The 15,097-nt window shown below is 43.5% G+C and overlaps 1 pseudogene; it reads left to right on the top strand.

The window, feature by feature from the left end:
* The first annotated feature begins 14,405 nt into the window (after positions 1-14,405).
* LOC124607986 lies at positions 14,406-14,523 on the top strand (annotated as a pseudogene).
* Positions 14,524-15,097: the final 574 nt, after the last annotated feature.

A 15,097-nucleotide genomic window follows, 5' to 3' on the forward strand; every position in this document is an offset into this window, starting at 1 on the left:
CCGTGTTGATCAGCTAACCAAGACAGTTAACAACATGTGAACCGGTTATAAAGAATTAATTGTAAATACACTCCTGGAAATGGAAAAAAGAACACATTGACACCGGTGTGTCAGACCCACCATACTTGCTCCGGACACTGCGAGAGGGCTGTACAAGCAATGATCACACGCACGGCACAGCGGACACACCAGGAACCGCGGTGTTGGCCGTCGAATGGCGCTAGCTGCGCAGCATTTGTGCACCGCCGTCGTCAGTGTCAGCCAGTTTGCCGTGGCATACGGAGCTCCATCGCAGTCTTTAACACTGGTAGCATGCCGCGACAGCGTGGACGTGAACCGTATGCGCAGTTGACGGACTTTGAGCGAGGGCGTATAGTGGGCGTGCGGGAGGCCGGGTGGACGTACCGCCGAATTGCTCAACACGTGGGGCGTGAGGTCTCCATAGTACATAGATGTTGTCGCCAGTGGTCGGCGGAAGGTGCCCGTGCCCGTCGACCTGGGACCGGACCGCAGCGACGCACGGATGCACGCCAAGACCGTAGGATCCTACGCAGTGCCGTAGGGGACCGCACCGCCACTTCCCAGCAAATTAGGGACACTGTTGCTCCTGGGGTATCGGCGAGGACCATTCGTAACCGTCTCCATGAAGCTGGGCTACGGTCCCGCACACCGTTAGGCCGTCTTCCGCTCACGCCCCAACATCGTGCAGCCCGCCGCCAGTGGTGTCGCGACAGGCGTGAATGGAGGGACGAATGGAGACGTGTCGTCTTCAGCGATGAGAGTCGCTTCTGCGTTGGTGCCAATGATGGTCGTATGCGTGTTTGGCGCCGTGCAGGTGAGCGCCACAATCAGGACTGCATACGACCGAGGCACACAGGGCCAACACCCGACGTCATGGTGTGGGGAGCGATGTCCTACACTGGCCGTACACCACTGGTGATGGTCGAGGGGACACTGAATAGTGCACGGTACATCCAAACCGTCATCGAACCCATCGTTCTACCATTCCTAGACCGGCAAGGGAACTTGCTGTTCCAACAGGACAATGCACATCCGCATGTATCCCGTGCCACCCAACGTGCTCTAGAAGGTGTAAGTCAACTACCCTGGCCAGCAAGATCTTCGGATCTGTCCCCCATTGAGCATGTTTGGGACTGGATGAAGCGTCGTCTCACGCGGTCTGCACGTCCAGCACGAACGCTGGTCCAACCGAGGCGCCAGGTGGAAATGGCATGGCAAGCCGTTCCACAGGACTACATCCAGCATCTCTACGATCGTCTCCATGGGAGAATAGCAGCCTGCATTGCTGCGAAAGGTGGATATACACTGTACTAGTGCCGACATTGTGCATGCTCTGTTGCCTGTGTCTATGTGCCTGTGGTTCTGTCAGTGTGATCATGTGACGTATCTGACCCCATGAATGTGTCAATAAAGTTTCCCCTTCCTGGGACAATGAATTCACGGTGTTCTTATTTCAATTTCCAGGAGTGTAGCTTCATGGAACATCAAACCAACCTTTAGCAGTAAAGTAAAAGATTAGACCTAGACCAAGGAGAAAAAGTGCTTTATTGCGTTAATAAAGCGGTAAGAGAAGCAGTAGCTAACTTATCAACTGAAGATTTACCTTCAAATAATCAATGTCAGAGGGAATTAGAAGAGCCACAAGATCGGCTCAGTTCGGACTACGCTAGATGAAGCACAGAGAAAGCAAACTGCATAGAGAATTTTTCTAATGTGACGGAGGAGGTGAGAGGGGCCACTGAAGATACAGGAAAAGCGATGCCTGATAGGCACGACAACCACAGACCTCGGGAATTGCAGCAGGCTCTAACAATGCAGATCATATCCGTCGTTCGGTGTGAATAATCCTGACACAGTTCACGTTGTTTACTCACCGATGGTTTGTAAAATACGATACTAATGTTGAAGAAGCTCCTTAAGGACTGCCAGTTCCAAACATTTGCGACAGACAACAAAACAGAAAATCCCGTTGTCTTCACAAGAGGATTTTCGTCGTGTGCTACCGCTTCCTGGAGTGAATATCAGAAGATAGGTTATGTAGCGGGATATGTTCAGGTGGACGCAAGGATTTAGGCTAATGATATATTCGTCACACTTTTGAAGAGTTCGAGAGAGGTTTTTCGTCGAAGTACTGGTCTAGAGGAATACAAGAGCGCTTGAAGAAGCAATTTGTGAAACCAGACATTTTCCCTGAGAAGAATGATGGTCTCCGCCGCTACTTTGAGAAGTACTTAAAAAAAACTTGGTATTGGTTCAACCCCATTGCTGATACGTATATTATGCATTTGGAAGCCGAAATTACCGTCTGAGATACGCAAGAAACTCCTTTCTTCGAGGAGTTGTTGTCCTGCAAGTTTGAAACGAGAGTTTGAGACTTTCGGGAGCGAGGATAGAGCATTGCATCCATGTGGCGAATCCGCGTGAGTAGCGTTCGTCTGCATCACTCGCTCTGCACACACCTGCAGAGCTATACGGCTTGCAGTTCACTCCCTAGGTATAATGCGGCTCTCGCTGGTGGAGTGACAAGTAACAGCCGCATTCGTTTGCCACGCGGGTAAAAAAACATTGACTCTGTCTGCACAGCTTCGACACAACATAGTGGTACTAATGGGCGTGGCAAGCGTTCAAACGCTTTTAGAATTTATTTCTAGTTATCAATTCCCCACGTTTTATATGGAAAAAGTGTGTGCTGTTTACCTGAGATTCGCCAAGTGTAATCACAGTATAATATGACCGAACATTGAATGTTACCAAACGTCATTGTTTCAGTCGTGGAGCTGTATATTTCTGTGAAATAATAGCTAATTAATTAATTAATGCTTCTGTCAGTCAGCTACTAAAATCACAATGAGATTTAGACACACTTTGAACAAGACAAATTAAAAATATTTACGTTGAGAGTGCGACAACAGACCACAACTGTCACCTTTGTTTATAACTAACAAAAAAAAACTTCAATTCCGCTACGCCATAGGCTTTCATGAGTAAATCGAGCAAATGAGATAGTAGGACTCTTTATATTTAATAATATGAACAGAAGAGAAAGGAAGCCTAAAATGAAGTTGTGAAAAGCGTTCGGTATTATTCGAATACATTTCTTTCTGGATAATTATTCGTATAAGTGGATCATTGAAACAAATTATTCGCCAATAAATTATCTGTGGATTAAATAACAAGTAACATATAATTCCAGTGAATTTTCTGTTTGCTTGAGGTAAGGAATTAGTATTCGTCCCCTTGACTTAGTGCAGTTCCTGTTTTATAAACCACTTTATAATTGTTTGTCCAGTAATGCACCTTTGTGACTCAGTGGCTAGAGCTCCCGACTACAAAACTTATGCTTAGTGTTCGATTTCCGGTTGATCTTACGATACTCTGCGTTCTTGTCGCTTCTTCCACCTATAACAATGACAATAATACCAAGTCAAGTTTCACCGTATTTGGGACTACGTGTTGAAATGTTGATCCCCGTCTGACTGCATTCGTTCAGAGGTGGGAGAAAGTCAAGGGCACACCACAACGCCTAGTAAAGCACTGTAGGGTTGAAACCATCCTTCAAGTTGAGCATAGCTTTACTTGATTTACAGCGTAATAAATAAAACACAAAAATGGTTATAGGCAGACGGCTTCAGCAATTTGGGCCATAACAACCTAGGCAGCCGCAATGTTAAGCACCAATTAAGTTAGGCAGCTGACGGTCAGACGTGACCGATCAGCCGAACGAGGTGCACGTGGAGTATGTTATACCTTTTTTTCTCATAGCAAACGTACTTTACTGTTGTTATAAAAGTTATTTTTCCGTCAGTTTGCCTGCTTTATGCGATGCGGATTATATATTCACTCATATGAATGTTGGAGTATACGGAAATCACAGTGTCTCATCTGTTTTCATGCAATAAATTTTGCATGAAAATGTCGTTAGCAAAAATTTACGATTATCGGAAAAAAATCCCATCTCAAACCAAGAAGTGCCCATGCCGTGCGTCATTATCGGAGACGGGGCAGCTGGTGTATTTCAAAATTTAATGCGCTCTTATGAAGGAACGAGTTTAACGACCAAACATAATCATTAGTCATTTTACTCATTGCTGAGCGTCGTGACCTTCTTTCCTCATTCATTCTTACGTAGTTGAAACTTCCGACACAGGTCTCCATCCACAGCGATCTTCGGCCTTTCTTAATATGATGTGAAGAGGCTGGCTGGTAATCTTCTTCGCTTGATCCAACCATCTGTCTGTTGCTCTCCCAAGCGGTCTTCTGCCCTTAATTTTTCCCTGCACGACGGTCTTCTCTAAATTATCCCCTTTCCTTCTCAAGACGAGTCCAAGGAACTGAAGGCATCTTTGGCTGACACGAGAAGATTACCCTGTTGTGATTTTAAGTTTTTCTATTATTGAAACATTTGTTCTTCTTTGAGTCTGCTGTACACGAAGCATACTCCGCCAACACCACATCTCGGAGGCATCAATGTGGCTCTTATTGCTACCTTTCACGGTCCAGGTCTCTCATCCATATAAGAAACAGGAAACACCAACGCTTCTACCAAGCGTATCTTCTTTGTCTTGGATGTTGCCCTATTCTGCCATATCTTACTGAGTTTGACCATTGCGGCTCGGTCAGTAATGATTCGTCCTCTTATCTCTTTATCACACTTTCCTGTGCAGTTGATAAGAGAGCCTAGATATAAAGTATCATTCACTATCTCCAGATTCCTAAAGCACCCTCTAAGCTGGTTTTGATAGATGCCTTGGCGAATTGTAACCATTAGTTTTTTTCATGTTTATCTCTATGCCAAGGTTTAGACTAATATCTTTCCCTCTTGACAACTGATTACCAAGTTGTTCCTCACTTACTGCTATGAGTGCAGTATCATCTGCGAAGCGTAGATTATTGATTTTCCTGCCGCCAATTGAAATCCCAGTGTCCCAGCCATCCATAGCTTTCCTGATTACACACTCTGCATAGATATTGTAGAGCTGACGTGACTGTATGAGCCGGCAGTTGTGGCCGAGTGGTTCTAGACGCTACAGTATGAAACCGCACGACCGCTACGGCCGCAGGTTCGAATCCTGCCTCGGGTATGGATGTGTGTGATGTACTTAGGTTAGTTAGGTTTAAGTATTTCTAAGTTCTAGGGGACTGATGACCTCAGATGTTAAGTCCCACAGTGCTCAGAGCCATTTGAACCATTTGACTGTATGCAACCTTGTCTGACGCGATTTGTCACACCGAAAAATTTCCGAGTATTCACCATTTACATTTATGGTTGCGGTACGGCTATTATGAGGATCTTTTAGTAAGGATACCAGGTGTTTTGGAACCCCAGACTCGGTGAGCACATGCCACAACGTGTCCCACATTACACAATCAAATGCCTTTTTATAATCTAGGAACCAGATGTAGGCAGGGACAAAAAACTCATAACATTTTTCAGTTATCTGCCTTAACAAGCAATAAAAGAACCTAAAAGAACCAACTGTCTCCCACTAGGTCGTTTATAGAATAACACACTCTGCCAAATAAACGGGGAACGGAGAATCTTTCATCGCACGAAGCATGATCGCGACGAATTTTCAATTTCCATAGTAAGTGCATGCCGTGTTGTACAAAATAATGAGCCAGAAAGAAATGGCTACAAATAAGTACACAAATTGTACGTTCCTCCAGAACTGGAAATTTACCTAAATCCTGCAGTCTTTCGAAAGTCATTCTGAAATTTATTTCAGAATACAGAGAAGGTCTGGCTGCTTCGATAAGTGCACAGACACTGGAGGCAGCGACGTAAGCCCTCCACGAGACAGCCTTCTTACGACTGGCAGCACGCAGCCAGCTGGCTGTCCCAGCGTCCCACTACGCGGTCTACAATGCACGTCATTTTTGTTTCTGTTGGCTGTCGCAGACGAAAATGGTTCAAATGGCTCTGAGCACCATGGGACATAACTTCTGAGGTCATAAGTCCCCTAGAACTTAGAACTACTTAAACCTAACGAATCTAAGGGCACCACACAAATCCATGCCCGAGGCAGGATTAGAACTTGCTACTGTAGCGGTCGCGTGGTTCCAAACTGTAGTGCCTAGAACCGCTCGGCCACCTCGGCCGGCGCTGTCGCTGACGGCATGTCTATAGCGTTACGGTCCTACTGCACTACCGAATTTCCTTAATCTGTGTCTGAGCCTGCCAATAGTCTCTCTATCCCACTGTTAACATGGCTCAAGAATTCTACGCAAGCAACCAATGACGAGTATGCAGCCGACAAAATCGCTCAATCTTCAGTGCCTTCCTTAGGTTGCTAATACTGTCGGATATGATTGTCTCCTAAGTATAACTACGCAATTCGTGGTTGTAGTGCTGCAAAATGACTGTAACAAAGAAGAACTCAGTGGTTCCTAACAGTTATCGTCATCAGACTTAAAATCAAGTCTCCTAAAACGCTTACGGAATGCTATTGGACGTCCAGTCGTCCAAAGTGTCTTAGTATTAACTCGAGTGAGCTGGCCGTTAGAATGTGGAATAGTTTTTCGATTCAGCATTTGTCTGTGCAATTACGTATAGCTTTGAGACTCAAAAATTACGAAAGAGACACTGGTTTCGTAGCATTGGAGCACACTTGCAACTTGTGTGCCGTGAAAGTGTCAAGAGGCGTTTGGAAGACTTTTTTAGACTTCTACACCAACTGCAGTTATTGCAGCAATGGATTACCCACAATTTTAAAACAAGTAGTTCATCTCCATTGCTGTCCATAACCAAGGGGCGCTTACAACAAACTTCAGGCATATAATAGCCTAATGAATGTCAAAGAAATCACGTCACAAGTGAAGAATGATACTGTGATGTAAAACGAAGACTTTGTTAGGAATTTGATTTGAAAAGTGAAGTGAAAGTGGAATCACAACGAATTATTTGCCAAAAAGTACAGTGAAATTGATGATTTCTCAGTTTTTGATAAAGATTATGAACTGAAAGTCATACATCGAACTCATAATTGCATGTATAGAACGTATTTTCTTTAGTGTCATAACAATGAATCTCCGTAAATAAAAAACATTTCTTATGGGGGATTCAAAAATAGTGTTATTCTGAAAATTAATTTAAAAAAACGAAAAGTACATTCTTTTAATAAGTGACAAAGAACTGGAAATATCAGTTGCAATTGGATTTCAAATCTATCTACTATTCTTAACACTTTCTTTTTCACAGATGACGAATAAGTGTTTTTATTCATGTGAGTGAATAATGTTTCGAATAATATTTGTAATTCACGAATAACGGATAGTTATTTATATTTGTATTCGTTATTCGCCATTAGCACAAATTTCGCCTAAGTGTGGTGCTAAGCGGAGTGCATCTCGCAAGCGCACACTGCACATTCGCGTCAAATGTGCGAATGAGTACAGGCGCATTAAATTCATGTGGTCCACGCGGCTGTGGCAGCAGCGTGTGCATGCGCTCCCACGACTATCATTAGCATCGGTAATCTTCGGCAACTTCCGTCAATGTTTGCGAAGCATATTAGCGCTCTCACCACACACCACAGGTGGTTTGCGGGCCTCGTGGAGAGGCCTCGCGGTTGCAGGGCTCTAAAAGTAAGAGAAGACGTATTGGCAGAAGGAACGCTATGAGGACAAGTCCTTAGCCGTGCTTTGGTAGCTCAATTGGTAGTCATTTGCCCACGAAAAGTAAAGATCATGAGTTCGAATCTCGGTCCACTACACCGTTTTAATCTGGCAGGAAGATTCACATCAGCGTGCACTTCACTGCAGAGTGAGAATTCATTCTGACAACATCTACCACCCTGTGGCTAAGCAATGGCTTCGCAATATTCTTTCTTCCACGAGCGCTAGACACGCAAGTTTCGCAGGAGAACTTCTGCCAAATGTAGAAGTTAGGAGTTGAAGTGCTGGCGGAAGCAAAGCTGTGAGGATGCGTCGTGAGCCGTGCTTGGGTAGCTCAGTCGGTTGAACACTTGCCCGCGAAAGCTATAGGTCACGAATTCGAGACCCAGTCCGGTAGACAATGCCAGAAAGTTTCATAACGGCTGTGCTAATAACATCAAACAAATGCCTATGATAATGGTAAGCGACACAACAGAATCAGTTCGGTAACAACTATAATAGACAAAGTAACGGCATTACAAAAAATGGCTCCAAGCAATATGGGACTTAACATCTGAGGTCGTCAGTTCCCTAGACTTAGAAATATTTAAACCTAACTAGCCTAAAGACATCACACAAATCCATGCCAGAGGCAGGATTCGAACCTGAGACCGTAGCAGCAGCGCGGTTCCGGACTGAAGCGCCGAGAACTGCTCGTCCACAGCGGACGGCATGGCAATACACGATTATTGGGAAACAGGTATGGGTATAAGCCGAATCGCGGCAGTCAAAACGGACCTGATCACAGGTTTCACTCTGTCAGTAACAACAATCAGAAGAAAATCCCATGAAATCAACAGTGGAGTACCAATACTACCCAGTCCAATAAACAACCACGGCCCTGAAAGGAACTGAATAATCGCAGGCAGCAACGTACGCTGGTGAATGATATCTGGAGCGGTTATCCTTAAAAAATAACATCTATTTCAGACCACCCTGCTCATCAAACTGAGCAGAGGTGGCTAAAATAAGTTCGACCGAACCTTGCCCCAGAGGAGCAGCCGGGAATATGCGTACGGCTTATAAGCAGGAGGTACGATTTTTTTAGATGCGTACGGCTTATAAGCAGGAGGTACGATTTTTTTTAGATACAGTGATGGAATAGTTTACATTGAAGACTCCTTGCTGAAATCTACGCATGTGGAACAGAGTATCAATTGTTGTCTATCTCAGTGATAAAGGCTACAGTCGAAGGCAATGCAGGCCTTCGTATTCTAGACCCCGGAGCGTCGGTCAACGCGATACCCACCAGTATTTTCAGCGAGAGTCTCAAAGGACAGAATTACAAACCTGTCCAGTATAACTGCAAAGTTATTGGACCAGTAGTCAACCGGTCACAAAATCCAAGGACGCAGACGATGCTAGAAGAGAAACTAGGAAATGCAGCAGTACGATGCTCGTTCTGTCACAAATAAATCGGGAGTCGATTGTATCTTTGGGTTTGGAAAGTATCTGGAAGAGGAACAGAAGCATTGACTTCTCTTCGGAGAAAGTAATTTTCAAGACTGACTGTGCCACAACCCAGCAGAGTTGCTAAAGAAGGAAGAACCGCTTGGAAGATAATGCCGTGGTGCTCGTATTCATTTCGAGTAAAGGAGCGATGGCGATTCCAGAAGCGTCGGAAGCAAAAAGAAATAGTACTAGGGTTATATGATCTCATCCCAAACAAACTACGTGAGCCTGAGAACCTGACAGAGGAGCAGAACGGTAATGTGTTATACCTTCTTAGTTGTTAGAATGAGATTTTCACTCTGCAGCGGAGTGTGCGCTGATATGAAACTTCCTGGCACTTAAAACTGTGTGCCCGATCGAGACTCGAACTCGGGACCTTTGCCTTTCGCGGGCAAGTGCTCTACCATCTGAGCTACCGAAGCACGACTCACGCCCGGTACTCGCAGCTTCTGCCAGTTTGGAAGGTAGGAGACGAGATACTGGCAGAAGTAAAGCTGTGAGTACCGGGCGTGAGTCGTGCTTCGGTAGCTCAGATGGTAGAGCACTTGCCCGCGAAAGGCAAAGGTCCCGAGTTCGAGTCTCGGTCGGGCACACAGTTTTAATCTGCCAGGAAGGTTCTTCTTAGTTGTTGTTGTTGTTGTTGTTGTTGCGGTCTTCAGTCCATAGACTGGTTTGTTGCAGCTCTCCATGTTACTCTCCCAGTACATACTGCAACCTACAACCTTCTGAATTTTCTTGGCGTATTCATCTATGACTTTTACCCTCTACGCTGCCCATCAACACTAAATTGGTGATCTCTTGATGCCTAAGAACATGTCCTACCAACCGATCCCTTCTTCTAGTCAAGTTGTGCCACAAATTTCTCTTCTCACCAATTCTATTCAGTACCTCTACATTACTTATATGATCTACCCAACTTATCTTCAGCATTCTTCTGTAGCACCACATTTAGAGAGCTTCTGTTCTCTTCTTGTTTAAACTATTTATCGTCCATGTTTCACTTCCATACATGGCTACACTCCATACAAATACTTTCAGAAAAGACTTCCTGACACTTAAATCTAGCCGGCCGGAGTGACCGAGCGGTTCTAGGCGCTACAGTCTGGAACCGCCCGACCGCTACGGTCGCAGGTTCGAATCCTGCCTCGGGCACGGATGTGTGTGATGTACTTAGGTTAGTTAGGTTTAACTAGTTCTAAGTTCTAGGGGACTGATGACCTCAGAAGTTAAGTCCCATAGTGGTCAGGGCCATTTGCACCACTTAAATCTATACTCGATGTTAACAAATTTCTCTTTTTCAGAAACGCTTTCCTTGCCATTGCCAGTCTACATTTTATATCCTCTCTACTTCGACCATCATCAGTTATTTTGCTCCCCAAATAGCAAAACTCCTTTACTACTTTAAGTGTCCCATTTCCTAATCTGATTCCCTCAGCATCACCTGATTTAATTCGACTACATTCCATTATCCTCGTTTTGCTTTTGTTGATGTTTATCTTACATCCTTCTTTCAAGACACTGTCCATTCCGTTCAACTGTCTGCTCTTCCTGTACTGTCTCTGACAGAATTACAATGTCATCAGAAAGCCTCAGTTTTTATTTCTTCTCCAAGGATTTTAATTCCTCCTCCGAATTTTTCTTTTGTTTCCTTTACTGTTTGCTCAATATACTGATTGAATAACATCGGAGGTAGTATACAAACCTGTCTCATTCCCTTCCCAACCACTGCTTCCCTTTCATGCGCCTCGACTCTTATAACTGCCATCTGGTTTCTGTAAAAATTGTAAATAGCCTTTCGTTCCCTGTATTTTACCATTGCCATCTTCAGAATTTGATAGAGAGTATTCCAGTCAACATTGTTAAACGCTTTCTCTAAATCTACAAATGCTAGAGACGTAGGTTTGATTTTTCTTAATCTTGCTTTTAAGATAAGTCGTAGGGTCAGTACTTCCTCGCGTGTTCCAATATTTCTACGGAATCCAAACTGATGTTCCCCGAGGTCGGCTTCTACTAGTTTTTCCTTTCGTCCGTAAACAATTCGTGTTAGTATTGTGCAGCTGTGATTTATTAAACTGACAGTTCGGTAACTTTCACATCTTTCAATACCTGCTTTCTTTGGGATTGGAATTATTATATTCTTCTTGAGGTTTGAGGGTGTTTCGGCTGTCTGATACATCTTGCTCACCAGATGGTAACATTTTGTCAGGGCTGGCTCTCCCAAGGCTATCAGTAGTTCTAATGAAATGTTGTCTACTCCCGAGGCCTTGTTCCGACTTAGGTCTTTCAGTGCTCTGTGAAACTCTTCACGCAGTATCATATTTCCCATTCCATCTTCATCTATGTCCTCTTCCATTTCCATACTATTGTACTGAAGTACATCGCCCTCTATATATTCTTTCCACCCCTCTGCTTTCCCTTCTTTGCTTGGAACTGAGTTTCCATCTGATCCTTTCATACTCATGCAAGTGGTTATCTTTTCCCCAAAGGTCTCTTTCATTTTCCTGTAGGCAGTATCCATCCTATCCCTAGTGATATATGCTGCTACGTCCTTACATTTGTCCTCTAGCCATGCCTGCTTAGCCATTTTTCGCTTCCTGTCGATCTCATTTTCGAGACGTTTGTATTCCTATTTGCTTCTTTCATTTACTGCATTTCTATATTTTGTCCTTTCATCAGTTAAATTCAATATTTTTTCTGTTACCCAAGGATTCCTACTAGCCCTCCTCTTTTTACCTACTAGATGCTTTTCTGCATTCAGTATTTCATCTTTCAAAGCTACTCATTCTTCTTCTACTGTATTTCTTTCCCTCGTTCTTGTCAATCGTTCCCTAATGATCTCTCTGAAACTCTCTACAACCTCTGTTTCTGTCAGTTTATCCAGGTCCCACCTCCTTAAATTCCCAACTTTTTTCAGTTTCTTCAGTTCCAATCTACAGTTCATAACCAATAGATTGTGGTCAGTGTTCACATCTGCCCCTGGAAATATCTTAAAACATAAGACCTGGTTCCTAAATATCTGTCTTACCATTATATAATTTGTCTGAAACCTTCAAGTGTCTCCAGGCCGCTTCCATGTATATAACGTTCTTTCATAATTCTTTAACCAAGTGTTAGCCATGATTAAGTTATGCTCTGTGCAAAATTCTACCAGGCGGCTCCCTCTTTCATTCCTTACCCCCATTCCATATTCACCTACTACTTTTCCTTCTCTTCCTTTTCCTACTATTGAATTCCAGTCACCCATCACTGTCAAATTTTCGTGTCCCTTCACTATCTGAGTAATTTCTTTTATCTCATCACACATTTCATCAATCTCTTTCTCATCTGCGGAGCTGGCTGCCATATAAACTTGTACTACTGTGGTAGACGTGGGCTTCGTGTCTATCTTTGCTTCAATAATGCGTTCACTATGCTGTTTGTAGTTGCTTACCCGCACTCCTTTTTTTTATTCATTATTAAACCTACTCCTGCACTACCCATATTTGATTTTGTATTTGTAACACTGTATTCACCTGACCAAAAGTCTTGTTCCTCCCTCTACCGAACTTCACTAATTCCCACTATATCTAACTTTAACATATCCATTTTCCTTTTTAAATTTTCTAACCTACCTGCGCTGTTAATGGCTCTGATGTTCCACGCTCCAACCCGTAGAACGCGTTTTCTTTCTCCTGGTAACGACGTCCTCCTGAGTAGTCTCCTCCATGAGATCCAAATGGGGGACTATTTTGCATCTGGAGTATTTTACCCCAAAGGCCGCTATCATCATTTAACCATACAGTAAAGATCCATGCCCTCGGGAAATAATAAGGCTGTAGTTTCCCCTCGCGTACAGCCGTTCGCAGTACCAGAACAGCAAGGCCGTTTTGGTTAGTGTTGCAAGGCCAGATCAGTCAATCATCCAGACTGTTGCCCCTGCAACTACTGAAAAGGCTGCTGCCTCTCTTCAGGAACCACACGTTTGTCTGACCTCTCATCAGATACTGCACCGTTTTGTTTGCACCTACGGTACGGCTACATGTATCGCTGAGGCGCGCAGTCCACCCCACCAATTGCAAGGTCCATGGTCCATGGTTCTCCTTAGTATATTATTTCAAAATTTTTGAGAGACGCCAGGGATCATCAAACTTTATGTCTGTCATCTTAATGTTTTTCTCCGTCGAACCGTTTGTCATAGTTTGTACGCTTTTCCCTGCCAATAAAATTGAAGGACTTCATCCACACCAAGGTATTAAAAGGTATAATGAATAAGGAACTGTGTGAGATGATATGTCAACCTTTATAACAATGTTTACATCAGTTTGTAATTTTAAGTAGTTAAATGGAATCACTAATCGTTTCTTTTCAAACTGAATATTACGTCTGACTATGCATGTCTGTATATATGTGCTATATATGTGCCAATCAAGTACTCTGTGACGGATACATTGTATTCTATGTAATATGAGCACACGAAGAATTTTTCAGGTTTCCAGTTAGCGTAAGTCAGCTGTTGATTTTTATAGCATTTAGTTTTCAGCGTTTCTCCAATTCTATTTTCAATGCTCATACCTTTTCTTCTTGAAGAGGAGTTGGAACAGTTTGCTAAATTTATTCTCACTTGATATTTTTAAATAAGATTAATTTCGTTCAATATGATTTGTGCCATTGCAATGCCAGAGGGAAGTTAACTCTCCTCTGGAAACAAAGTGATGTTATATCTTGTTTTGGAGGCTAGTACAGATGTGTGTAGTTAGGGAGGTTAGTATGTGTGTTGTGAAAGCGATGATTTTCTGTGTATGAGCCATATATTCAAAATCTTTATTTCAGACATGGGTGTGAAAGATTGAATGCAAAATCCTGGGCTGTGCTCTATCTAGCTCGGAGGGAGAAACGTGAATTAATGTGATATGATCTGTCAGATGAAATGAATTATTTGAAGTGTTTCAAATTCTGTAAAATAACTGAGTGGTACATAAACAAGCAATAACAAATTCCAGAAGGACATGTTGCAAATTGGCGATTGTGTGGCAATTAAGATTAATTGCATTTAATGTGGCATGGTCATCACTGGATCATCAGTGTAACATCAGTGTGGAATCAGTGCACGTACTGTGAGTTATTCAAGTCGCCTGCAAAAATCTTCGGCCAGTAAAGTTAAAGTTATTGCCGCTAATGTGACTGAATGTAACAGTAATATTGTCTGAATCTGTGGCAAAACCGTGAACGACTATGAAAGTTCTCAAAGTAGTCATCAGTTCACTACCACAGAAATAAAGGTCAAGCTAGTGCAACGACAAGACAACGGCCTTGCCTCAGTGGGTACACCGGTTCCCATCAGATCACCGAAGTTAAGCGCTGTTGGGCGTGGCAAGCCCTTGGATGGGTGACCATCCGGGCCGCCATGTGATGTTGGCAGTTTTCGGGCTGTACTCAGCCTCGTGATGCCAATTGAGGAGCTGCTCTACCAAATGCTAGCGGCTCCGTTCAAAGAAAGCCATCATAACAACTGGGAGAGCAGTACGATAACCACATGCCATTCCTATCTGCATCCTCAGCTGAGGATGACACGGTGGTCGGATGGTTCCGACGGGCCAGTTGTGGCCTGAAGGCGAAGTGATTTTAGTGCTTTAGGATAACGACAAAGAGTTTCCCTGTGTTAAAATTGTTGTAAATTCATTTCTTATTGATTCCTCCAAATCTGATGGGTCAGGGCAGAAACTATGAATGATAATCGTATACTAATATGTTATTTTTCAGGAGTTCTACCTTGACTAAATACTTATGTATCCCAACATTTTTTCACATGTTCACATGCCAACAAGCTGAGCATGGTGCCATTAGTGACTGGTCCTTCCTGTTTACTGAGGATCAACCTGTTCTTGAATCAACCATCACGTTCCAGTATCAAGAAGGTCTTCCCTTCAAGTCCACACCCAGATCTACACCATTCCTACCTACAACCACCTACTGATGTCCTTTTCAGTCCACT

The sequence above is a fragment of the Schistocerca americana genome, chromosome 3, assembly GCF_021461395.2.
Source record: "Schistocerca americana isolate TAMUIC-IGC-003095 chromosome 3, iqSchAmer2.1, whole genome shotgun sequence".
NCBI lineage: Eukaryota > Metazoa > Arthropoda > Insecta > Orthoptera > Acrididae > Schistocerca > Schistocerca americana.